The 25379-nt window shown below is 42.0% G+C and overlaps 1 long non-coding RNA gene across 7 annotated transcripts in view; it reads left to right on the forward strand.

Annotated features, from left to right (window-relative positions):
- Positions 1–25379, forward strand: part of LOC131408319 (uncharacterized) — a 268312-nt gene that overhangs the window by 106712 nt on the left and 136221 nt on the right. For 5 of the 7 annotated variants that reach the window (XR_009220753.1, XR_009220752.1, XR_009220747.1 and 2 more), the window contains exon 1: positions 1800–1952. The exons of the other annotated variants lie outside the window; for them this stretch is intronic. This is a non-coding gene — a long non-coding RNA (uncharacterized LOC131408319). Of the gene's footprint in view, positions 1–1799; positions 1953–25379 lie in introns of those variants that run through there. 7 annotated transcript variants of the gene reach the window in all.

The raw sequence follows: 25379 nt of genomic DNA on the forward strand, positions 1-25379 counted from the left end.
TAGATAATTTTTCCTATTTGTGGTCTTTTCTTTTCCCCTTAAATCAGTCCCTTTAACATTTCTTGTAGCACTGGTTTCTTGATGACAAAATCCTTTAATTTTTGCTTGTCTGGGAAAATTTTGATCTCTCCTTCCATTTTGAATGATAACCTTGCTGAGTAGAGTATTCTTGGCTGTAAGTTTTTTCCTTTTAGCACTTTAAATATATCGTGCCATTCTCTTCTAGCCTGTAAGGTTTCTGCTGAGAAGTCAGCTGATAGCCTTATGGGGTTTCCTTTGTACGTAACTTGACATTCTCTTGCGGCTTTTAGGATTCTCTCTGTCTTTAATTCTGGACATTTTGATTATGATGTGTCTTGGTGTGGGCCTCTTTGGGTCTGTCTTGTTTGGGGCTCTCTGTGCTTCCTGTACCTGGATGTCTGTTTCCTTCCTTAGGTTAGGGAAGTTTTCATCTATTATTTCTTGAAATAGATTCTCTGACCCCTTGTCTCGTTCTTCTCCTTCCGGGACACCTATAACACGGATGTTAGTGCGCTTGATGTTGTCCCAGAGGTCCCTTAGACTGTCCTCAGTCTTTTTAATTCTTTTCTCTTTTACCTGTTCAGCTTGGGTAATTTCTTCTAGTCTTTTGTCCAGCTCACAGATCCATTCTTCTGTATCCTCTGCTTTTGAGTCCCTCTAATGAATTTTTCATTTCCAGTATTGTATTCTTCATTTCTGATTGGTTCTTTTTTATATCTTCCATTTCTTTGTTGACATTCTCACTGAGTCCATCTATTCTTCTCCCCAGATCAGTGAGCATCCTTAACACTCTTAGTTTGAACTCTCTGTCGGGTAGGTTGCTCATTTCTGTTTCCCTTAGTTCCTTTTCTGGGGTTTTGTCCTGTTCCCTTACTTGGAATGTATTCTTTTGCCTCTTCATTTTGCCTCTTTCCCTGTGCTTGTGTGTACGTATTAGGTAGGTCAGCTATGTCTCCTGCTCTTGGATAGGTGACCTTATGTAAGTGATGGCTTAGGAGTCTTCCAGTGTGCTTCCCTCAGTTTTCAATGTTCCGGGGTGGCCCCTATGTGGGCTACGTGTGTCCTTCTATTGTGGCCTGTTTGCTCTCCCTGTAGGCGCCCAGGGAGGCCGAGTTATGCTCCTGGCCAGCTGTTGTAATGCTCAGCTGCTTGTAGTTGTTGTGGGCCCTTCAGTCTCTTTATGAGGTGTGGGGAGCCCCAACACAGTTGGCTGCAAGTTCTAATACCACATTTGTGTTGCAGTATTTCTTTTAAGTGAGTAGGCCCCCACCGTGGCAGGTTGTTAGGCTCAGGGCCTTACAATTGCTGTAAGCCTCTAGCCTATTAGGTCTCTTGTCAGCTCTCTGAGGATTGCAGCTGGGTGGGGCTGGCCTCAGGCACAGGAGCACCCAATTGTTTCAGGTTTTGGAAGGTGGAGCAAACCTCCTATGTGGGTCTTTGAGAAGCACAAGTCTTCTGCGGCTGAGAAGCCCTGCCGCCCACAGGTCCACACACACAGTCAACACAGTCCTGCCCCGTGTGAGCGCCCCGACCTCCCCAAGCGGACCGAGTCTCTCCACAGCAGGAGCCCCACACACTCTGCCACGGCCCCACACTCTCCACCCGCTCCTTGTGCACACCCTGTGCCGCTCAAGTCGGCTCAGTTGCCAGGCTGCAGAGAATCCAGTTACCAATCTATGCAGGCCCACAAGTTGCCTGAGGACTTGTTGTTGAGTGGGGCCAGTCTCTAGGGTGGGCTGCCTGCCCTGGCTGAGCTGGATTAAATCGGTGCTCTAGCGGGTGGGGCAGACCCTGGGCTAGCAGGCCTCAGGGAGAACTCCAATGGCGTCTCTGTCAGCACGCCCACACCAGGCCACAACAATGGCCGCTGCCAATGTCCCAGTCCCTGGAGAGGTCTCACCCCTCACCGAGATGCACTCAGGACCTATTAGGTGAGTCTCTTGTCACCAAAGCACTGTGCACCTTTCTTTCTGGTGATTTTAGGATGCCTCCTGAAACGGGTGAGTTTGCTTGCGGGCCCTTTAAGAGCCAGTTTGAGTTTCTTTGTGAACCGGGTTTTCTGGGGGTGCTCCCCAGTGTTTTAGTAGCAGGCACAGTCAGATATTATGCCGCTGGTCTCGATTGTGCTGGGTCCACAAAATGCCCACAGCAGGGGCGCTCCCGCCTCAGGGCCCCGCGCCTCCAGGGAGGCTGCGTACCTGTGAGCTGCTCCTGGCGGCAGTGAAGCTGGCGGCTTGTGAAGGCGGCATTTTTCCTCTCCGGAAGGGAGTCTCTGCCTCTTCCACCTCAGTTAGGATTGTCCGTTGTTGCAGGAGTTCCTCTCATCCAGTTTTCAGTTCTGTCTCAGGGGTAATTTTTCCACGAGTAGTTGTAAATTGGCTGTGTCTGCGGGAGGAGGTGAGTTCCGAGTCTGCCTACGCCGCCATCTTGACTCCCCCCCTCCCAATTCTGTCTTTTAAAAAAAGCAAAAGCATGCACCCAACTCGTCCATTGTACCGGAATATTGGCAACATAACTACTTTATTTTTTATTTTTTTAAATTTATTTATTTTTTTGGTGAGGAAGATTAGCCCTGAGATAACATCTGTTGCCAATCCTCCTCTTTTTGCGGAGGAAGATTAGCCCTGGGCTAACATCCGTCCCCATCCTCCTCTACCTTATGCATGGGACGCCTGCCACAGCACGGCTTGATAAGTGGTGTGTAGGTCTGCACCTGGGATCCGAACCCATGACCCTCGGGCCACCAAAGTGGAGCATGCAAACTCAACTACTATGCCACTGGGCCGTCCCCTTAACTACTTTGCCACTGGGCCGTCCCCTTAACTACTTTATTTTTTAGATTTTAGTGGAAAGGATAACCATCTTACATCTGAAAGGTCAACTTGTTCTATCACTTAGATAGTTTTAATAGCCTCCAACTGGTCTTCCTGCTTCTACTGTTGCCCTTTATGGACAATTAATCACACACATAGCTGTCCCCTTTATACTAAACATCTCAGAAGAGTTTACTGTGTTGTATCTGCTATTCTCTCTTTTCTCTCTAGTCATGCTTTAATCTTCACTGAAACTTTTTTGTCAATGGCATGATGATCACCATCTTGTTCAATTCAATGACTGATAGTCAGGCCTCATCTTACTCATCCTGTCGGTAGCATTTATCACAAGCATTTATCACAGTTAACCACTCCACTTTCTCAAAACACTTTCTTCGCATGACTTGTGCTATGCCACAGTCTCCTGGTGTTCCTCCTACCACACTGGCTACCTCTTCTTAATCCAGTTAGCTGCCTCTGAGGCTCTTTTTTCAGCCCTCTTCTCTTTTCTCTCCATCCTCATTCTCTAGGTAATCTGATTTAGTCCTATGTCTTTAAATATTTCTATACTAATGACTTGCAAATTTGTATTTCTAACTTCAGTATCTCTCCTGACTGCCAGACTCATACAATTGCCCTCTTCATTGGTCCATTTGGATGTCTGATAGGTACCTCTAATTTAGCATGGCCAGAAGTCTTGATTTCTCTTTCATAACCAAGAAAATTCCCACTTCTTCCTCAGTGTCTCCTGTGTCAGGAAAGAGCACGCCATTTACTCAGTTATTTAATCTTCAAACCTAGGAATCATTCTTGGTTGCTCCTTTCTTCACATCCTCAAACTGATCCAGCAACTAGTCTTGTTGGCTCTACTTTCAATGTTTTATCTTCCATCAGAAATAAAAAAAATCTTATTTTAATATCCTTCAATTTTATCATATCAGGATCAGTAGCTACAGTGACTGGGAAGCAGACATTAACTGTTAGTATAAAGAATTTACTACAGAGAATTTTGAGGTGAAATACTTCTAAACCTTTGGGCAGTGTGAAGCATCGATATCGTTTCACACAGATCCAGATAGGGTGATAGCAGAAGGAAAAGCTGGACATCATTCTTTCTGTTTAGCACATTCAGGTTGCTGTGCTAGTGTCCGTCAATAGCATTTTCATTGCAGTGGTCTGGGCAGTTTTAAGACATCCACCAGGTTGGATACAGAAGAATGGGAGTTCATGCTATGCTTGGGGTAGTCAGGGAAGGTTTTGTGGGAAAAGTGGAACTTGAATTAAGCCTTAATATACGGATTAGAGTCAATTAAATGTGGAAAAAAAAGAAGAGTGTCCCAGCAAGAGAGGAGTTCTGGGGACAAAAGTACAAAATGTGAGGATACACAAGTTATATTTGGGCAGCCCTTGGGAGGAACAGAAAAGCTAAAGTGAAAGGTTTAAACAGGTTATAGGTAAAAAAGTTTCACATTGTAGATTTCTTTTTTTTTTTTTTGCTAGAGAACCAAGTCCTTACTTTTTTTTTTCCTAGCACAGCTGTTTCTTTTTTTTTCAGATTTTTTTTATTGTGAAATTTTTGTTGTGCATTATTGTCTATCAGTCACCATATGAGTGCATCCCTCCACCCCTTGTGCCCACCCCCCACCCCCCTAGCCCCTGGTAACCGCTAAACAGTTCTATCTCTGTGTGTGTTGGTTTAGCTTCCACATATGAGTGAAATCATGCCCTGTTTGTCTTTCTCTTTCTGGCTTATTTCACTTAATATAATACCCTTCAGGTCCGTCCATGTTGTTGCAAATGGGACAATTTTGTCTTTCTTTATGGCTGAGTAGTATTCCATGGTATATATGTACCACATCTTCTTTATCCATTCGTCAGTCAAGGGACACTTGGGTTGCTTCCATGTCTTTGCTATAGTGAATAATGCTGCAATGAGCATAGAGGTGCATAAGTTTCCTTGGATTGTTGATTTCAGGTTCATTGGGTAGATACCCAGTAGTGGGATAACTGGATCATAAGGTATTTCTATTTTTAATTTTTTGAGGAATCTCCATACTGTTTTCCGTAAAGGCTGCACCAGTTTGCATTCCCACCAGCAGTGGATTAGGATTCCCATTTCTCCACAGCCTCTCCAGCATTTGTTGCTTTTTGTCTTGGTGATTATAGCCATTCTAATGGGTGTAAGGTGATATCTTAGTGTGGTTTTGACTTGCATTTCCCTGATGACTAGTGATGTTGAGCGTCTTTTCATGTGCCTGTTGGCCATCTGTATATCTCCTTTGGAGAAGTGTCTGTTCATTTCCTCTGTCCATTTTTGATTGGGTTGCTTGTTTTTTTGTTATTCAGTTGTGTGAATTCTTTATATATTATGGATAGATTTCATTTTTTTAACCTAATATTTATGGAATATATGTTATATAAGCAAGCACCATACTGAGTGCTTTACATGTATTATTTTAATTATTACAACAACCGTGTGATGTGAGTACTAATCTCATTTTGCATAAGATGAGACAGTGGCTCAGGGAGGTAAAGAGACTTGCCTAAGATCATGTAGCAAGGGCTAGAATGGGGACTCATATCCAGCCATTTAGATTCTAGAGGACCTGCTCATCACCATTCTGCTGTGCTTTCTTGAGAAGCATTATTACTCCTTGGTGGTGACAGTATAGAGAGAGTAGAGCTTTGAGGTATACAGAAGGCACATATTTTTGTCTCTAATATTTCTAAAAAGAGATAAGTTAAGGTTATCTTCAGAAATAAGAGTTTATTGCAAAGTTTAGTGACCCTCAATGAACAGGACATTCTGGATTCTGGTACTTTCAAGACTGGAATATATAGCAGCCCTCATGGAAAAATGACAGCTAGTTCAAGCTGCCTCACAGATGTGTCCTTCTTTCCAAGAAAGAAGATCTAAATGAGCTAGTTTGTCACTGCCTAGCATGAGGCATCTGTTGGGTGGGGTTTCATGTCAAGCCAATTGGAGATAGTTTCAACTTTATTCACATCCAGCCTGTGATATTGATTCTTGGTCAGGACCAGGGGATCAGAATTGGTTTCTGTCTATACAGGCACCAGAGTAACTTCATGACAGCAGTTGCAAAGTCAGCACCTATAGAGGCCAAAAGTTAGCATAAATGTGTCCAGGAGGCCAGATGGAGACTAGGGGGACTGCTTGAAGAGGTGACTGCTACTTAGCTCCAGCTGATTCTCTCCATGTGGAAATAGAGGGTCAGATGGTCTTGAAGAGATACAAAATCCCAAAGAAATATCTTGATTTTTTTTTGTGTGTGTGAGGAAGATCAACCCTGAGCTAACATCCATGCCAATCCCCCTCTTTTTGCTGAGGAAGAGTGGCCCTGGGCTAACATCCGTGCCCATCTTCCTCCACCTTATGTGGGATGCTGCCACAGCGTGGCCTGACAAGCGGTGCGTCGGTGCGTGCCTGGGATCCGAACCCTGGCCGCCAGCAGCGGAGCGCGCGCACTTAACGACTACACCATGGGGCCAGCCCCGAAATATCTTAATTTTTAAATACTGACAACTAATTAAAGTGAAAACAACTAAGCACTGTGCCAAAGAAAATGGACCCAAGTTTGCTACAGCTGACTTGAGTATGTCCCTTCAGTTTTGGGAGATATCTGGCTTTTCGGAAGTCTCCAGGAGACTTCTTAATGGAATTTTGAAGAATGACTTAGAGATAAAGTTGGCTTGCCCTTGGTGACCAGATCTGATGCATCCAAAGCTTTTTCATTTTTAAAGGCTACCAGTTCTCCTGTATCCTTCACCCTGACTGAATTCCTGAATATCCTTCAGTATCTGTGGAAGTTTGGGGAGTCTAGAATCGATGACCCAGCAGTATGTTTCAGAAGCACCACATCTGGAATGAATCACCCTTCATTCCCTTTAACAGATCAATCATCAGGGGAAGCTGATTGCTCCCCTATCCGTATCATGCTTTGATTCATTTACACTTAAGTGATGAAAGTGGTCTTTTTCTCTCTCTCTTTAAATGGATACTAACCCAGGAGGGGCTTGGGGAGTTGTAAAGGGGAGTGCTGACTCCTTGGACATGCTCTTGGTTGCATTCTCAAATGGCCCACTCAATTAGAGGTAATATTTCATTGACTTGTGTGTATGATGGCTCCCTAGCCAGCAGTGTTTTCTAAATGGTCCTGAGGCAAGACTTGGGGCTCTGAAAACAGCCCTTCATCACCTTTATGTCTGGGCTGCACTGGCACAGCCTGGATTGAAGACGTTATTTCCAGCAGGGTGAGCAGCCAGTCTCTGGCTGGAATGTCTTGACTTGGCTGGCTTCACTTGTGAAAAGAATGGGTGGTCTGACACTATCTGGAGCTGAGTTCATGCAGCTTTGTTATCTACGTGTTGAATCTGACCATTCAGGTAATGGTCTGGATTTTCTATAAGGGCAAAAAAAATGGTTGGATTAAAAAAAAATCAGATTGTTTGTATCTCTTCCTGGGTCTGCACAGATAGTGTAGATGTGTTAGATAACCAGTCTTATTTCTACAGAAGGCTCTATGTCAGTGCGTGTTCCAAATTGGCCTCAGGTTCAAATGTGAAGCATGCAGTTGCTTTTTTTTGATATTTATATTAATAACGCAACTTTCAATAAAGAAATTTCACACAATGGGAAGGTGTGTGTGTGTGTGTCTATGTTTTTGTGCTCTAGTCTCTAGGTGAGGAGGTGATGGTGGAAATTTTCCTAGTGACTGGGAGAATGCATGATGTACGTGACCTACTCTATCTAACTATAAAACTGGCTTGATCTGAACCTATATGAAGTAATTGATTGAGCTCAGTGGTAAAATGTTCTCAGTAGATAAACCTCAAACATCCTTATATGGCTGCACCTTTGTCTCTGAACTAGTGTCTGGGTATAATTTGTGGCAAGTACAGAGTTTGGAAAGCAGCTGCCCATTTGAGGAATCTGGAAGACTAGATGGTAGCCTTGTGAGGGCAAGAACTACAACAATAAAAGCTAAAACAAATTAGATGTTCTATGTACAGATTACTTTCTGATAATGTTGACATACTTTACATTTGTGGACTCTTTAATCTTCACAGCAACCCTACAAGGTGATGATTATTATTATACCTATTTTATAGATGAGAAAACCGAGGCATGGAAAGATAAGTCACTTGCCCAAGGCTACACAACTAGAAGTAACAAAGCTTGGACTTGAAAACAGGCAGCCTGATTCCAGAGTCTGTTTCCCTACCCCACCTACCTAGCAGTCATGCATTTCTAGTTCCATAGTTGAATCCCTCCCTGAGTCTTGCACAGTACTTGGCAGCTAGTAGATGGTTTGGATAAATGCTAATGGTTGGATAAAAGCCCTTTAAAAGACATGAATTTCCATACAGATGTCAATTTTTATTATTGCTATTGATGCTGCTATTATTGTTAATAATAATAACTAGCATATATTAGGCTCTTTCTATGTGCCAGGCACTAAGCTAGCACTTTGCATACGTAATTTAATTTCCTCCTCATAACAATTTCATTTTGCAAATGGGAACACTGAGGCACTGAGCATATAGTTATTTACATTTAGAAGTTCTCCTGCTGGAAAATAATAGTGCCAGAACTTAAACAGAGGTCTGCTCCTGCTCCAGAGCTCATTGCCTTGGCTACCAAGGCAATAAAATGTCATTGCTATGAAAGCTTCTATTTCTTATTCTGTCAAATGATACTCTTCTTGAGATTTTCTCAGGGTAGGAAAAAAAAAACAAACTACAGTGATAATAATAAGCAAACAATAGCATTTGAAATACATTCAATTGACAAATATTTGTTGGATAATATAAAAAGTATTGTGCTAAATGGCATATGGCAAGTGTTTTCCAACACCTCAGCCTTTGTACATCATCTTCATGATTTTCACCATATCTAAATTCCATGTGAACTTTTAATTACTATTTTTCTATATTAATTCATTTTTGAAAACTAATATGTATTTATATTTGATAATCGTGATATTTTGAGGGTTTCTTAATATGTATATTTCTAGGACACACTACAATAATATTGATACTAAAATACTTTCTATTTAGTACATAGTAATGTTTACCACTTAGTAATGTTTTCTCTTTAGGGAATATCTATGTACTACCACCTAAAGTCTTCACATTTCTTTCAGTTTACTTACTACTCCATGGGAAACACAAAGGAGACAAAGATGTGTAAAAATTTGCTTCACCTGCATATAAAGCCAACCTCAGGCTAATCTATGAAGCAAGCAATAGTTTAGGGGCAGGGAAAGGGACCATGCCTACTCCTTATGGCTGCCAACCAACTATCCCTCAAGGACCCCACACTCTCTTTGAGGGAAGTAAGATATATGACACAGGGAATGGTCCAGATAGCAAGGAAGGAGTTCAGAGGAGGCAGAAGACACTCGGCTGGATAGTAGAGCTTCCTGCAGGAGCTTTCTCTTAAAGGATGCGCAGGGTTAGGAAGGAGAGGTGAGGTGGGCACATCCAAGTGCCTGTAGGGGTCCAGCCTTCTGCTTGCCAGTCTTTTAACTTCCAATTCTCACCCCACTCCTTCAGGGTATGTAGCTCTGACCCAGAGTCACAAATCAGATCTGAATTCAGGTCTTAAAGGCAAAAGGGTCATATTTCAGGTCATTTCACCTCCCTATTACACTGAAACTGACCTTTTTCACTTTGTGTGGCTTTTTTTTTAAAGTCTATAGTACATACCGTCTGTTTTCAATTTTGTAAAGAGTAATGAAAAAAATCTAATCCAGTTTTTCAAAACACTTAATTTTTTAAGGAAAAATAGTCTCTTTTTTCATTTTAATACTTCAGTGCTTAACAAAGGGTGTTTACTTACCAACACAATCTGTGCAATTTCCCACCAAGATAATGTGTATGCTTTTCTCTAGTGTCCATTCTAACACTTACTGTCTTCTTGTGCTAGCTATGAAAGATTGAGAGGAGTTAAAGATGTAAGCTGAAGCAGGTCACTTCCTGAAGAGAATAAATGTGCCTTAAATGATTTCTCTTTGTTAGGTCTTTTTTATTCTCCTTTCATTTGGCTCTTTATGAAAAACAAAAAAGGGAAAAATGGCAACAAATGTCTTTTGGATCCAAAGAGGTGACAGGAAACCTCTGAAAGCAGAATTTTTTTTAAAATTAATTTCCTAGAACCAGAGTTGGAGCTGGCCTTTTAGCACTGTTGCACATTAATGCTGCTTCCCCTTCCATTGGGAAGCTAAGGCTCTAGTGGCAGTCATTAGTGCCAATAGCACGGTTACCCAATGGATTCCTGGAAGGGCTTGCTTAAAAGATTCAGCCGGATCCTCTCCAGGGGCTTCCAGTTCCCATCATCCCAGGAATGAAATATTCAGTATCATCTTTCTGCACCTGAGGCTGCCATGGATTAAATTCTTGCTGCCTCCATTACTGGGGCAGCCAAGAGCTCAGGCTGTGGTGATTGGATGTGAAGTGCTTAATGCCTGCACTTGGCTGAGAAAGGGAGAGGAAAAGAACAGGCCAGAACCACAGTCACTAGTGGTAATCAGAGGCTGGAGAACAGACCTTCCAGAGATGCCGTGGCTCAAGAAGAATTTACTTGAATTCCTCCTCCCCCTGCCACCAGACAGCATATTTTGAATTTAATTCTCTCTCTATAATCACCTATAGTCACCCACACAGTACAAACAAAGCTGTACAAGTGGTGCTGCATGATAGGTCTTAACTTGGACAAGTTCACCTCAGCTCCCTTTTCCTGTCTGCTCCAGAAATGGGTAGATCTCCTCCAAAATGTTGACTTTAGTTGTCTGCTTTTCACTCTTTACATAAACTGTCATCACCTATGAGCTATAGGGAAGAATCCCAAATCAGTTCTTTTGGTGTGACTATCTTCTTGGCACGTATTAACTGCTTAATAAATGATTACTGAATGGTTGAATGAATGAATGAACATCATTTTCCCCAAGTTCTAGACTTACCTTTCTAACTGTGTGCAGAATATCTCTCTTCCTGAATGTCTGTGGTAGGCTGAATAATGGCTCCCCCAAATACGTCCACATCCTAGTCCATAAACCTGTGAAAGTTACCTTTGATGGCAAAAAGTGCTTTGCAGGTGTGATTAAGTCAAGGATCTTGAGATCAGGAAAGTATCCAGGATTATCCCAGTGGGGCTGATGTAATTACAGGTGTGGTTACAAGAAGGACACAGGAGGACAACGAAGAACTATATAATGATGGAAGCAGAGACTGCAATGATGTGGCCAGGAGCCAAGAAATGCCTGTGGTCTCTGGAATCCGGAAGAGGCAAGGAATGGATATTTCCCTGGAGCCTCCAGAAGGAACTGGCCTTGCAAACACCTTGATTTTGTATTCTCTAAGACTCATTTTGGAGTTCTGATCTCCAGAATTGGAAGAAATTACGTTTGTGTTGTTTAAAGCCACTAAGTTTGTGGTAATTTTTTACAGCAGCAACAGGAAACTGGTACAATGTCTTTTGACAACTCTAACTTAACATACTTGAAAACCAACTCACTATTTCTTCCCCAAATCTCACCCTTCAACCTCAGCTAATGGCTTGCTCATCCTTACAGTCTCTGGCACTTGGGAAATCTGGGTCTCCTTTGCTTTCTCCCTGTTCCTTACCCTTTCAGTCAAGCCGGCAGATTCTGTTCATTCTATACCCGGAATGTTTCTCAAACCTATTACCTTTATTTGTTGCTGTGGCAACACCCTCTGTAGCTAGAACACTGCCTGGCATATAGTAGCTTCTCACTAAATGTTTGTTGAATGAATGTGAGTTGCAACTCCTTTTTCCCGATCCCTTTAAAATGTTCTTTCCATTGTGTATAATTTCTGTTATGAAGTTTCCATGGGTAGGGGCAGTGTCTTTTCCCAGCACTCCATGTAGGTCTGGAACATATAGTCACCCAAACATGGTGAACTAATGAATGGACTTACTCCTTGTCACCACCTGATTATTGAAAAATGTTAGGCACTGGTGAAGAGCACCGGTTTGGGAGTCAGGTAGAATTGGATTTATGTCCATGTTCTATAATTATCTATTTGTGTAATTCTTTCTGGCAAGATATTAACCTTTTCAAACTGTAGTTTCCTCAACAGTAAAATGGGAAAGGATAGCACTCACTCTTTGAATTGTTCTAAGGAATGCACTGGGGTCTGGCTCAGGGTAATAAATGGTCAATAAATATGACCATTTATTATGGTCCACTGTTATCATTATTTCCCTGTAGTCAAGGGAGCACCCATATTAACTTTCTTTGTTAGCCGGTGGCTGTGGTGTGGGTTGCATATGCATGTGTGGGGGTGCAGGGGCACTGCAGAAAAGGAAGGCAAAGAATGGGGATGGGGAAGGCAGGGAAGCAGGCATTTTGCATTCAATAATTGAGTACAATTTGGAAACACTTGCCTTGTGTAGCCCTCAGCTGCCTGTGAAATTCATCTGAATCTTGTTCCCTTGGCCTATGGGGTATTTTCAAATACAAATTAGGTTGGCCAGAATTCCTTTTCTGCACCAACTCTCCTGGGTGCAACTTAGAGGTTATTAAGATGCCTAATAAAAGGAGAGAGCACATTTAATAACATTACCATCAGCTCGACGGAGCTGAGCTATGTGGGCCCACAGTGCCCCAGAGCCCACAGCCTCCTGCCACTGGTGCACTTGCTTAGAAGAGGCCCTATAATTATCCACATTTAAAAAGCACCATTAAATCCATTGAGACAGTCATGTCCCATATGCAAGGCCTTTCTGCCCACATTACTCGGGAGACCGAGGGCCTGACTTCTTGGGGCAGGAGGAGGAGAGGGAGTAGGTAGAAGTTCCTGGGCTAAAGTGATGGCTAGTTAAATTCACAAAATGGCAGATCTGCTAAGCGCTGTTGTCATCCCTGTCGGAACTTTTCTTCCCTTTATTTTTTGTATTTATTTAGTAAACCTTTGTTGAGTACTTGCCAAGTTTCAGCACAGTACTACCGCTTCTCATGCAAAATTCCACTTAATTCTCACAACAACTCATTCATTAGATCAGTAGATCTCAGTGGGTAGTGATTTTTTCCCCTTGGAGACGTTTGACAATGTCTGGAGATAGTTGTGGTTGTCACAGCTGGGGTGAGGGATGCTACTGGCATCTAGTGGGTAGAGATCAGGGATGCTGCTCAACACCCTGCAGTAGTCAAAGCAGGCCCTCATGACGGAGTTTTCTGACCTGAATGTCAATAGTACTGATATTGGGCAACTCCATGGTAAATGCTGCTTCTTTCCTCATTTACAAATGGGGAAACTGAGGCCCAGAGCTGTTACGAGATTGTCTGGTGTCACGTAGCTGGTAAGTGGTGGAGCCATCAGAGCCTGAGCTCTTACCACTGTGATAGACTGCCTCCCAGCATCCCCCTCTGCACCCATCCTTTGCAGCTGAGCTCCCTGCTTGCCCCTGCTCCAGGCCAGCTGCCCACCCTCACAAAAGCCTATTGCAATTACGCCTATTGAGAGTAGTATGATGTTTGCTTTGGTGGTAGTTATTTCCTATGAAGAAGATTCCTTTGAGAACATAAAATTGTTGCATATTTTGAATGAATCAGTAACCTATGCAAGAGTGGAGTCTATATTAGCTTTAATGTACATAAAGTGTGAACACAGTACTCTTTTCCAAGTGTCTAATGCCTACCTAATATGTGGTTTCAGAGATATTTCACTCCAAATAAAGAGCCTCTAGTGGTTTTGGAGGCAGTGATCTGTGGGAGGAGTATTTGGGGGCCTGGAGCAGAGAAAGTGCGGTGCTCTGGAAATGATAGCTGGAACCAGGCACTCTCCTCTGTTCAACCTCCAGGCCTTTGCACAAGCCATTCCCTCTGTCAAGAACACTCTTCCTTCCTCTCTTCTCTTGGCTCATTTCTTCTCTTCCTTCAGGTCTCACTATAAAAATCATCTCTTGGAAAGCTTTCGTCAGATCTTGGTTAGGCATCCCCGCTTCCTGAGCACTCTAAATCTTTTACATTAGCTCTGTCCAAAAGGAAGACAGGTTTTCCTCGACCTACGATGGGGTTACGCCCTGATAAACCCATTGTAAGTTGGAAATATCATAAGTTGAAAATGCATTGAGTAAGAATTGAACAAGATTAACAGTTTTCTAAGATTTTTTTAAAGCAATAGAAACTTTTATACACACACACACACACATTCAGTGTTGTTTCACAAGGTGATTTATTTAAGCGTGTATTTTGAAAATAAAAAAAAGAAAAAACAAAACAGTCTATTACAGTGTAGACATAGTCATCCTTCAGTAAATCTTTGAAGTAAGAGGAATCCCAAAGCTGACTATATTTCAGAGTTGGGCAATTCAACAATAGATTGAACTCCCATTCTGGAACCCACCATTGTAAAGTTGAAAAATCGTTAAGTGGAACCATTGGAAGTCAGGGACTATCTGTATAATGAACCACATATGTAATTTAAAATTTTATACTAGCCATGTTAAAAAAATTAAATACGGGACAGGTGAAATTAATTTTAATAATCTCTTTTATTTAACCCAATATATCCACAATATTAACATTTCAATATGTAATCAATACAAAAATTATTGATGAGATATTTTACATTTTTTTGAACTAAGTTCTTTGAAATCTGGTGTGTATTTTACACTTATAGCTCAACTCAATTTAGATACTAAGTTTTCAGTGGTTAAAGTGAAATATAGTCCTGCCAAAACAACAAAGCTGCATTTAACTGAAAAATAATTTACACTGCTTTTGTTTTTAAATTTAAATTTATTAAAATTAAATTAAATTAAAATTCAGTTCGTCAGTTTCAGAAGCTTTTGAGTGTTCAATAGCCACATGTTCTAGATTGTTACAAGTTACATTAAGTTGAAATTGCCTGTTGATTTGTCTTTTCCTCCCACTAGATCATAACCTCTTTGAGGTCAAGGATTACGTCTTGCACAGATCTTAGCACACAGCAGGCTCAATAAATATCTGTTGAATGGCGTGAGATAATACTTCTAATCCTGACTTTGGCATTGACTTACTGTATAAACCTCATAATACAACTTCTTCTCTAATAAAATGAGTTTGGGACATTTTTGAAAGTCTGTTCCACTGCATGGTAATAAATGTATGTGAGCAAAGGGGTTTGTGGTCAAACAAACGTGAGAAATACAGGATTCAACAAAAGGAGGTTTCTTTACTCCAGGGCTTCTTAGAGCCTTAAAGACTTCAGTGCACTGTGACTTACTAGGAGGTCTAAGTTTTTAATTTAATTTAATTTAAGTAAATTTAAAATTTTAAACTAAATAGGATGTCCTATTCTTCCGACGTATGCAACCGTGGAACTTTTTCTTCTCAGAGCATTTGCAGGACTGGTGCTTCCTGCAACACAATCCAGAAATGGTTGGGTTGCTGTAAGGATCTTTAGCTGTGACATTCCTCCAGATTCAATCTGTGTTTAGGGAGATGATCTCAAGGACTGTGACAAAGTGCACCAATTTTTTTTTTCAGTTTTACAGAATCTATCCCTTGACAAAAAAGGGATGGTAGAGGAACAACTCACTCTTTGCCCTCAAGTGACTCAGAATCAGTGCTTTACCTTATTCAAGCACAGATTGTTTCCAGATTGGAAGGCAGGAGTTCTTAAAATAATTCCTCATTTTCAGAGGGACAGTGAAAACGGTCTTCATCTATCTCCTCCTCCCATCCTACCTAAAAATGTGCACAATGCAAATATGTTATTGCCCTTTTCTGAACAGCCAACATAGTGTTTGAAATGGAAAGACAATACCTGGCTCATGTCAGAGATGAATTATTAGATTGAACTATTTGAATTTACTAATATTCAACTGCTTCTGACCTACAAATATGCCAACTTCATATGGTTCAACCTACTAGTTATAATATGTCTCTGCTTATTATAACTCTGCTCTCATACCAGTTAGTGGGAATCTAAGGTGGACATACCTTTCTGAGAAAAACAGTTTGAAAATATATGCAAAGTTTTTTTTTTTTTAGATGTGAAAATATTTTGTTTAAACCCTCTCAAGGGTAAATTTTGAAAATTGTGTGTAAGTAACATATCCAAGCCATGTGCACATTGTAGAGTCAAACCACAGCCCCACGGAATAAATCTTCATATATCTTAGAGTCATTATTGAATTACCACCCAGCCCTGTTTTCTTCATGCTAAGAAAGCCTAAGTTTTTCATCCCTTCTCTACAGGTCTGATATCCATCCTTCAAAGCTTTCTCAAGTTCCCAGCATCCCACAGCCATGTCCCCCAGTCCAAACCTGTACCTAGCCTTCTGGGAGGTTCTTGTTTGGTACGTTTAGTCAGCTGGCCTCATCACTGCTAACAATGTTGCTGGAATCAGGTCAGTTAATAACCACTCAGAGTCTTTAACTTGTTCATACTGGCCACAGGCTTCTCATTCTGCAGTTTGGTACTCAACATGCCAAATGCCAGAACTTGAATCTTGGACCAACAAGCCATGAGGAGGCCCAGGAAGAGCAGAAAGGACATTTGCTTTCGTGTCCAACGGACTTGTTTTCAATGCTAGCCCTCCACTTGACAAGTGGCATATCTTATTCACATTATTTAATTTTCTCATCCTCATGTTTACTAGCTTATTATAAAGGATACAGATGAACAGCTCGATGAAGAGGTATGTAGGGTGAGGTCGGGAAGGGTCGCTAGAGGAGGAGCTTCTGTCCCTGTAGAACTGGGGTGCACCACCCTCCTGGCATGTGGATGCATTCACCAACCCAGAAGCTCCTATAGCAAAGTTTTAAATGTGTGTGTCTATGACCCTGAGGTTCTGTATCCAGGAATTTATCTGAAGACTTTAAAGGATAGGTACATAAAGATTTATGTCCAGGGATGTTTGTTGCAGTGTTGTTTATAATAGTGAAAATTGGAAGTCATTTAAACTGCCAATTGGTTAATCATAGTATATCTATACAGTGGAATATTATGATAAAATGATGATGTGTATCTGCATTTATTGGCATAGAATGATGTCTATGGCATTTTTTTTTTTTTTTTTTTTTTTTGTGAGGAGGACCAGCCCTGAGCTAACGTCCAACGCCAATCCTCCTCTTTTTTTGCTGAGGAAGACCGGCCTAACATCTGTGTCCATCTTCCTCCACATTATATGGGATACCGCCACATGGTTTAACAAGCGGTACGTCGGTGTGCGCTCGGGATCCGAACTGGCGAACCCCGGGCCACCGCAGTGGAGCACGTGCACTTAACCGCTTGCACCACCGGGCCGGCCCCTCTATGGCATATTTTTAAGGAAAAAAGTGGATTTCAATTTTAGCATCTGTAATATGATCTCATTAAAATAAATATATATTGGGGCTGGCCTGGAGGTGTAGTGGTTAAGTTCGTGAGCTCTGTCTCGGTGGCCCGGGGTTCACGGGTTAGGATCCTGGGCGCGGACCTATGCACTGCTTGTCAAACCATGCTGTGGCAGCGTCCCATATAAAGTAGAGGAAGATGTTAGCCCAGGGCCAATCTTCCTCAGCAAAAAGAGGTGGATTGGTGACAAATATTAGCTCATGGCTAATCTTCCTCATATGCACACAAAAATAAAATAAATATTTATTTGTGAGTGTATGTGTATGTATAGGAATATATTTAATAAGATTTACGTAAACATATTAACAGAAAGTCTATCTGGATGATAAGTATAAAAGAGATTAGTTTCCACATGGGATAATACTTAAATTGTTCTTCATATTTAATGCACAGACATATAGTAGAGATTTCCTATTGTAGGAATTTCAAGGCTTTTGACCCAGGTAAGCTCTGTGGGTAGGAGATGGAGACAAGTTTGTTTGTTTTAACTCTGTGGACTTTTGACTCATGCCCTCTGTGAGTTTAATTTAGGAAAAGAATCTCTAGGTTGACTTTATAATCTTGGAAGTAATTCCATGTTACTCTAATATGTAATACTGCTTTATATCAATAATAACATCTTACTTTCAACTAGCTTTTTGGCATGCTGCCACACACATTACATCACTTCCATTTACTCAGTACTTGATAGGTGGTTGTGCAAACATCTCTATTTTTCCACTCTCTCCACAAGGAGAAATAATTTCCATTTTGCTGATGAGAAGAATGAGCCTCCTGGAGGACAAGCGACAAGATTCCACTGTTAGTGAGGACAAACCTAAGTTGGTGTTCTTTCCATTGTATCATGATTTTATTTCGCATTATTTTATCCTAAATCACCCTCCATATCTTATTCCTCCAACATACTCTAGGAGCTCTCTACCTGACACTCCTCCAGACTTTTCAACCGGGTGTGGAGAAACACCATGAACATAGTGTTGCAATGAAACACAGCTGTCACAGGGGTCGGACTTCCTGAGACTGAAGCCTACTCCACCACTTATTGGCTATATAACCTTGGCAAAGTTACTTGCCTTTTTCACACCTCCATTTCTCCTTCTGTAAAATGGGAGTAATGATAGTCATACCTACTGTGTAGGCTTGTGAGAGGACTGATTGAAACAATTCAAGTGAAGTAGCATACCTCAGTGTCTGGTGCATTGTACGTGGTGGATAAATGTTAGCCACTGTCATTAACCTTCTCTTCCTTATCATCATACTTACAACAACCTCATGTGGGCCAGGAAATGGAGACAGAGGTTACATGCCTTGTCTATGGCTGCACAGCTGACAAAAGATGGAGTAGCTCTTTTTAAATCTTTCCATTCAGCAGAGTACACATGTGGGTTGTTCTGGGTAGAGGGTAGAAGATGTGACAGGGGGCTCAGGGTAGAATGGTGTTTCTCCTGGTGCTACATGCAGTAGGTGGATGGAACGAAACAGCAACTAATCCAACCCACCCCAAACCACAAATGTCAACAGATATTTTATGGCAGGGAAGGTGCCAACGAACATGTCACATGCTCTTTTGAAAATAAATGAAGCCACATAGGGACTCTAAAGTAAAAAATAAGAACTGGGCTGTTTATGGATCTCCTCTGGCTCCAGTTTATGGTGTTTCAAATACCATGGCAGGAAGAGGCACCATAGGAGGAGCCCTGCAATGTGATTGAGAGGTCACCAGGCTCCACTGTTATCTAATTGCATTGCACCAGGCAAGTCATTCAGGGTCTCAGCTGCTGCGTCATTACCGGTGGGATAATAAACTCCTGCTTGGGGGTTTGTTAGGAAGATGATTTCAGGATTGAAGTCTTGGTTTGCTTTCTCTTTCTAAGCCGAAGTTCAAATAGAATAAATGCAGTGGTCAGTTCCCCACAGGTTTGACACCTGCTTCCCTTTGGAGGCCATGCAGGAGCTACCTCCTGGCATCAGAACAATAAGCTTCCTTGGAAATTATCTAGTGATTCTAGTCCACTGATTTCTCATTTTTTTTTTTTTTTTTGTCCATGGTAGATCCCTTTTTATGGAGGAAATTTAATGTAGAACCTCAATATATAAGATATAAAAGAAGAGCTACCCAGTCGAAACAAGAGGGCCACCTTCGTCAACTTTTCCCTTACCCAGAGGCTGTCCCCATGGGTCCTTCCCAGAACTAAGGGCCCTGGAAAGCATAATTTGAAAATGGGCTCTTAAAGTTTGGTAGGCACAGAATCACTGCTGATTACAAAGCAGATGCCTGGGCGCCACTCTAAAATGATGAAATCAGAATCTAATTTTTGAACAAGATCCCCAAGTGATTCTGATGTTCCCTAAAATTTGAGAACCCATTGGCCTCTTCCAATACTTTCATTTACAAATGAGGAAACTGTTGCCCAGAGCAGGGAGGTTGTTTGTCATGCTCACACAGCTGGTTAGTGATGGGTTCAAGCCCAACATCCAGAGCTCCTGGCCCCCAGTGGCTCACTTAGACAAGCTCCTTCATTGCAAGCAACAGAAACTCTGGCTAACATAAGCAGAACTTATTAGAAGGCGATTTCATGGTTGGTAAAATGGAAGAGAATACCCAGCTCCCGGGAGCCAGGGCAGCTCCATTGGAGTAGACAGCAGGAACTAACAGAGAGTCTCTTCATGGTACCACTACCAGGATAAGTCGGCTTCCACCGTTTTTAGTCCTTATGGCACTTTATCAATAGTCAGAATCTCAGGAGAGAAAGTCTGATCGGCTCAGCTTGTATAAGGATGCCTCCATGGCTGGAGACCACAGGGAACCTTGATCCACAGTTCCAGGAAGACCTCAGCAGAGCTCACTGAGGTGATGCTACCAGTAGACAGTGAATATGGGCGTTAGGAGGCAAAAACCGACAGATGCCCACACACTCAGCCACCTTTTCCACCATGCTATGCTGTCCCCCTGTTAGGGTCAATGCTTCACAGAAAAAAATCCAATTGAAATGAAGGGGTTAAGGTAAATTCTGTGGATTAACTATCAGCCAAATGACATTTTAACAGCCTTTTTAGCATAGCCTGGCTGGGCTGAGACCTTCCTTGCAAAATGCCTTAATCCTTGGCCTCTAAATAGAGAGTTATTTTCAATTTCTCCAGTTCCTAATGTTTTAAATGGAACTACTGTTCCCCTTAGAGCACCCAGTGGCTGGCTGGAGACCTTTATTGATATATATATAAATTGCCCCAATCCTCTCTGCTGCCTACAGATCCAATCATATTGAACTAATGCGCATATAAATAAAAACCTGGAAGTGTGGTTTATGGCAATAAGTAGTGCAGCCGAAGTTTATACCATTCTGCAAAGACACCTTGATACATTGCTGATAATCTTCATAATGTGTTTAAAGAGGCAGTGTGTCAGCTCTGGCCGGAGCACCCTGGGAACCGAATGGAAAATCTGATTCCTGAGATTCTGATTGACCAAGAGAAGAATCTGTCCTGCCAGGAGGAGGCCCACCCCAGGCTGTAAAGGGCCCAGTGGCTGGAAATCTTTTCCCAAAGTCATCAGGCTGTAAAGAGATAGGCTGGTCTATAAAACATAGATGTCTTTTTTGCAGTCTGTGCTCTGTGGTTAGTCCTGATGCTGGGCAGGCTCCTGAGTAGCTGAGGAATAGGCTAGGAGCATTCTTCAGAGCAGAGGTCATTTGCCCTGCCAAGATGTTCCAAGCGACACCCTGGAGTGATGTGTTTGCTCCCAGAGGAAAGTGTCCTGGTGATGTACCCTCCCTTACCTGCCTTCCTGGTACTCTGTACGCTGCAGCCAGTGCAATCTTCCTTAAGGTAAATCAGATTATGGCTGCTCTGCACACATTCCTCTTAATGACTTAACTCGCTCTGTGATCCTCTCAGGATATGAGCCATGCCCATGGCTCAGCCTCAAGTTTTGTACTGCCTAGATTGCCTGCTCCAGCCACTCTCATCTTTTCCTCTTTCACTCTGTTGTGAACGTTGTTGTCTCTGCATGGAAGGCACAGTCCATATAACACAGCACTGATTCTCTGCCTGTTGCATTATTATCTTGCCTACATCTTCTGTTCTCCTTAAACAGAAAGTTCCCCTACCTCTTTGCCATTCCTCGCCTGAGCCTGAAGTGTACTTCCTGCCATTTGAGTCCCACTGGCCCATGCTCGGGGTCTCCTTATTTACACACAATTCCCCTGATCCGTCCACCTGGAAATCATCTTTCCTATGTCTCTCTTAGCGCACTTATCAGTTACAACTTAATATCATATCGATTTATGTGTGTGCATTAATTCTCCTTCTGGTCTGTGTATGCCTGGGACTGGTTTCATCTTTGCATTCTCCAAGCTCCTACTGTGCCTGCCTGTAACAGGGGCTCAATAAGTATTTGTTGGTTGTAAGAATGAATGAATGTATAAATGCATGAGTGTTGGCCATAGCAGGAGATGCCAGTCCTGGATGAGGACTCAAAGGGTGTACTTTGGGCAATGGGTGTGAAAAGCATGAAGGTGCCTCTGTGCCTGGGAGCCTGGGGAAGAGGGGCATGGAGTATGGGGGTGGAAAGAGGGAGTGGTCCTGTTCTTGGACGTTTTGCCTAGGGCACACCCCGAAGCTGAGCCCAGAGAGGAAACAGACAAACGCAAAATAAAGAAACCACATTATTTTTACTCCGTGTTGCAGAAAGACGCTAAGTGTGCCCCAGAGGTTGGGCATAACAATTCCTTTGGGTAGAAAATATTAGAATTTGTATTTATATATATTTCTCATTTAAAAAAATTTCTATTTTTGATATGTTTCAATATGTATCGAATACATTAGTGTTGTTATATGGGTATGCAATTTGAAAACAAATACAGGCACTTGTAAATAGATTTCTATATATTGGATTGGATGACACAACTTTTTTATTTGACTAATGGCGTGTGCAATCAAAAAAGCTTATAGATTGCTGCTTTAGAGGTTCCATCCCTGTGCTAAGCCAGAGGTTGCCAATTACCTTCTAACTTTGAGTTGATATTAACAATTTCATCTATTATTCAGGAGAAACAAACCAAAGGTAAACCTTTGGTTTACCTATTCATATGCTGTCTTAGGATCCCAGGTAAAGTTCAGTGTAATATCATAATACAGTACACTGGCTTTGGGATCCTTTAGCCCTTGTTTTTAATTCTAGCTCTGCCACATATTAGCAGTGTGATATTGCAAGTCAGCTTCTCTGGGTATCAGTTTCCTCATCTGTAAAATGGGACTAATATTAGTACCTACTCCAAAAATGAGATTGTTGTTCTGATGCACTTGATAAAATGCCTGGTACATGATCAAGGCTCATACATTGTAGCTACAAAAGGACCTAGTCCAGGAATGTCAATCAGCTGGTGATCACTTCTCTGTCCTGTGTCCATAGCAGACATCACTAATTGATCTCACCCCTTTTTCCTTCTGGACTTAGATTAGACTTCAGAATTAGTCACGTAGTAAAATTTTTTTCCGGGGGGCAATTGCAATCTCTGAAAAGCATTTGCTGTGAGAAGCTGCTAATGTACAGAAACAACCTTCTGGACTTCCCAGCAGCGGGAGAGATCCCAGTGAGACTTGAGGAAGAGCTTTTCCTATTTAGGATCCCAGTGGGATGTTATCAAGCAGATCTTTGAAAACTTTTCTCTAGAGATTTTTGGGGCTATGGCAACAACAATGAGGATAATGCCTCACATTTTGAGCAGTGCTTTATAGTTTTCAAAGCACTTTCATGCACATTTTCTAACTTCAGCTTCATAGCAACCCTGCCTGGCAAAGCAGAGCAGGCATTAGAATCAGAAAAATAGCAATTTTTTTTAAGATAAAAAGAACCCTAGAGACTTTGCCCAACCTCTTCATTTTATAGACAAAGAAATTGATGCTGGAGAGGGTGACTTGTTCCAAGTAACTTACTCGAAGCCCAGATACTCATACTCTGCTTTTTGGTATCACCCACTGTGTCTAGTACATGCTTAATAAAAATTAATTGATGAAAGAAAGAATGAATAATCAATGAATGTTGTCTCTTAGTGGCTGAATCAGGACCACTAGAACTTTCTTTCTGGGATAGGGAGAGAACATTTTCCCCAAAACCCCCTGAAACTATTGATTCCTGTTGCCTATATGTTTACCTGGAAGTCCCAGCAGGTTCCAAGGATGAGAAATGGCCCAGCACGGGTTTTGGCTTTGACTGGTAGCTGTAAACTCTTGGGGAGGAAAAAGTGCTGGTGAGGAGTCCTAAAATTCCATGGTGTTTGAGTCCAGGATGGAGAAGGAGCATTTGTTGTTGATGATTTTGAAATATTAGGCTCTTGAAGATTTAACAATCCTGTGAGATTAAAGTTTGCTTTACCTGGGGTTATGGCGGTGTCTGGGCCCTCCTCTCTGAGACTCACACCTGTCCTCCCCTACCTCTAGGTCTAAGGTGACCCCACCCCCTCCATCTTGGGTGTTTTTGTAAGTTTGCCTTAGTGAGGAAGGGGGCCCATACATGGCTGATGTTGTGGGAAAACATAATTTGGGTTGGCTCTGTTATATCAGAGGGTCACATGGAAACAACGAGAGTTGTGTCTTGGTGTTTGGGGAGACTAGACTAGCAGCATGAATATTTCTTTTAGGGGCTAATGTGAATAATTCCTTCCTTTTGAATTAAATACTTACTCTCTCCAAGGCACTCTAAGGAAGTACAGAATTTAAAGACCATCAGGAAACAACAACTGGGAGATGAGGCAAAACATCTACAAGTGAGATAATTAAGTGATAATTTGTAGATCTGACCAGGGTTAAAATGGGTCACAATTACAGCATTAGGAGTTCAGTGAAGGGGTTCACTGTGGGCTGTAGTATGGAACATGAGCTGGACATAGAAGAATGGTATCTGTATTATTTAACAAATACTATAATAGCACTTATTACATGCCAAGCACTATTCTTAGTAACTTATAAATATTGATTCATTTAATTCCCATAACAAGATTATAAGGCAGATACTATTACTGCCATTTTATAGGTGAGGAAATCGAGGTAGAGAGACCTTAACTTCCCCAAAGTAGAGATGGGATTTGAACTCAGGCAGCCCAGCGTCCAAAGTCTTAGCCACTATGCTGTATTGCCTCTCTGGGTAAATGGGATATGGAGGGCAGAGGACAGGGGCAAGGTGTGGGCAACGTATGAGGAAAGAGTTGATATTTACAATGAGTACAGAGTATTCAGGAGAACCAGCTGTGTTGGAGTATAGAGGTTAATACTGGGAATACCAGCATAGAGATATGAAAAGAGATAAATGGGGTAGGGTCTGTTTATAGATAGTGGTGATTAATATACTATACTATACTATAATCTGATTATAGATTTGTGGTGGTTTTAGGTTAAGTTCACTAATTCTTTGATATTCTTCCCTTGAAGAGGTGGAGCTTGATTGCACCCATCCTAAGTATAAGCTGGATTAGTGACTCACTTCTTATAGAATATAGCAGAAATGTTGGTGTGTGACTTCCAATATTAGGTCATCAAAGGTGTTTTGGCTTCCTCCTCTTTCTCTGTCTTTCTAAGTTCTCGTTCTGGGGGAAGTCAGCTGCCAGTCAGCTGTCCTCAGTTGTGAGGACACTCAGGAAGCCCTATAGAGATACCCACATGGTGAGGAACTGAGGCCTCCCACCAACAGCCATGTGAGGGAGCCATCTTGAAGTGGATCCTCCAGCCTCAGTTAGGCCTTTAGATGACTACAGCCCTGGCCAACAACTTGACAGCAACCTCATATTAATGGCTAAGCTTCTCCTGGATTCCTGACCCCAGAAACTGGAAGATAATAGTCATTCATTGTTTTAAGCTGCCAAGTTTTGGGGTTACTTGCCATACAGCAATAAATAACCAATACAGCCCTCAGTGCTATGTTGAGGAGTGCAGACTTTATCTTATAATCATTGCCCCATGCCTAATGTGTGGTACCTAGCTGATAAATGGGTCCTAAAATGAATTATAGATGATAGGGGGCCACTGTAGGTTTCTGAGAAGGAGAACAAAATGATGACAGTAATCTTTTAGAAAAATTAATGCAGAGTGGGTGGGCACGGTGAGTTGGGGGTGGAGGACACTTGTGGTAGGGGGGCCATTCAGTCTGTTGAAATGGCTTAAGCATGTAATGCTTTGGCCCAG

This window comes from Diceros bicornis, chromosome 1 (assembly GCF_020826845.1).
Source record: "Diceros bicornis minor isolate mBicDic1 chromosome 1, mDicBic1.mat.cur, whole genome shotgun sequence".
NCBI classification, from domain to species: Eukaryota; Metazoa; Chordata; class Mammalia; order Perissodactyla; family Rhinocerotidae; genus Diceros; species Diceros bicornis.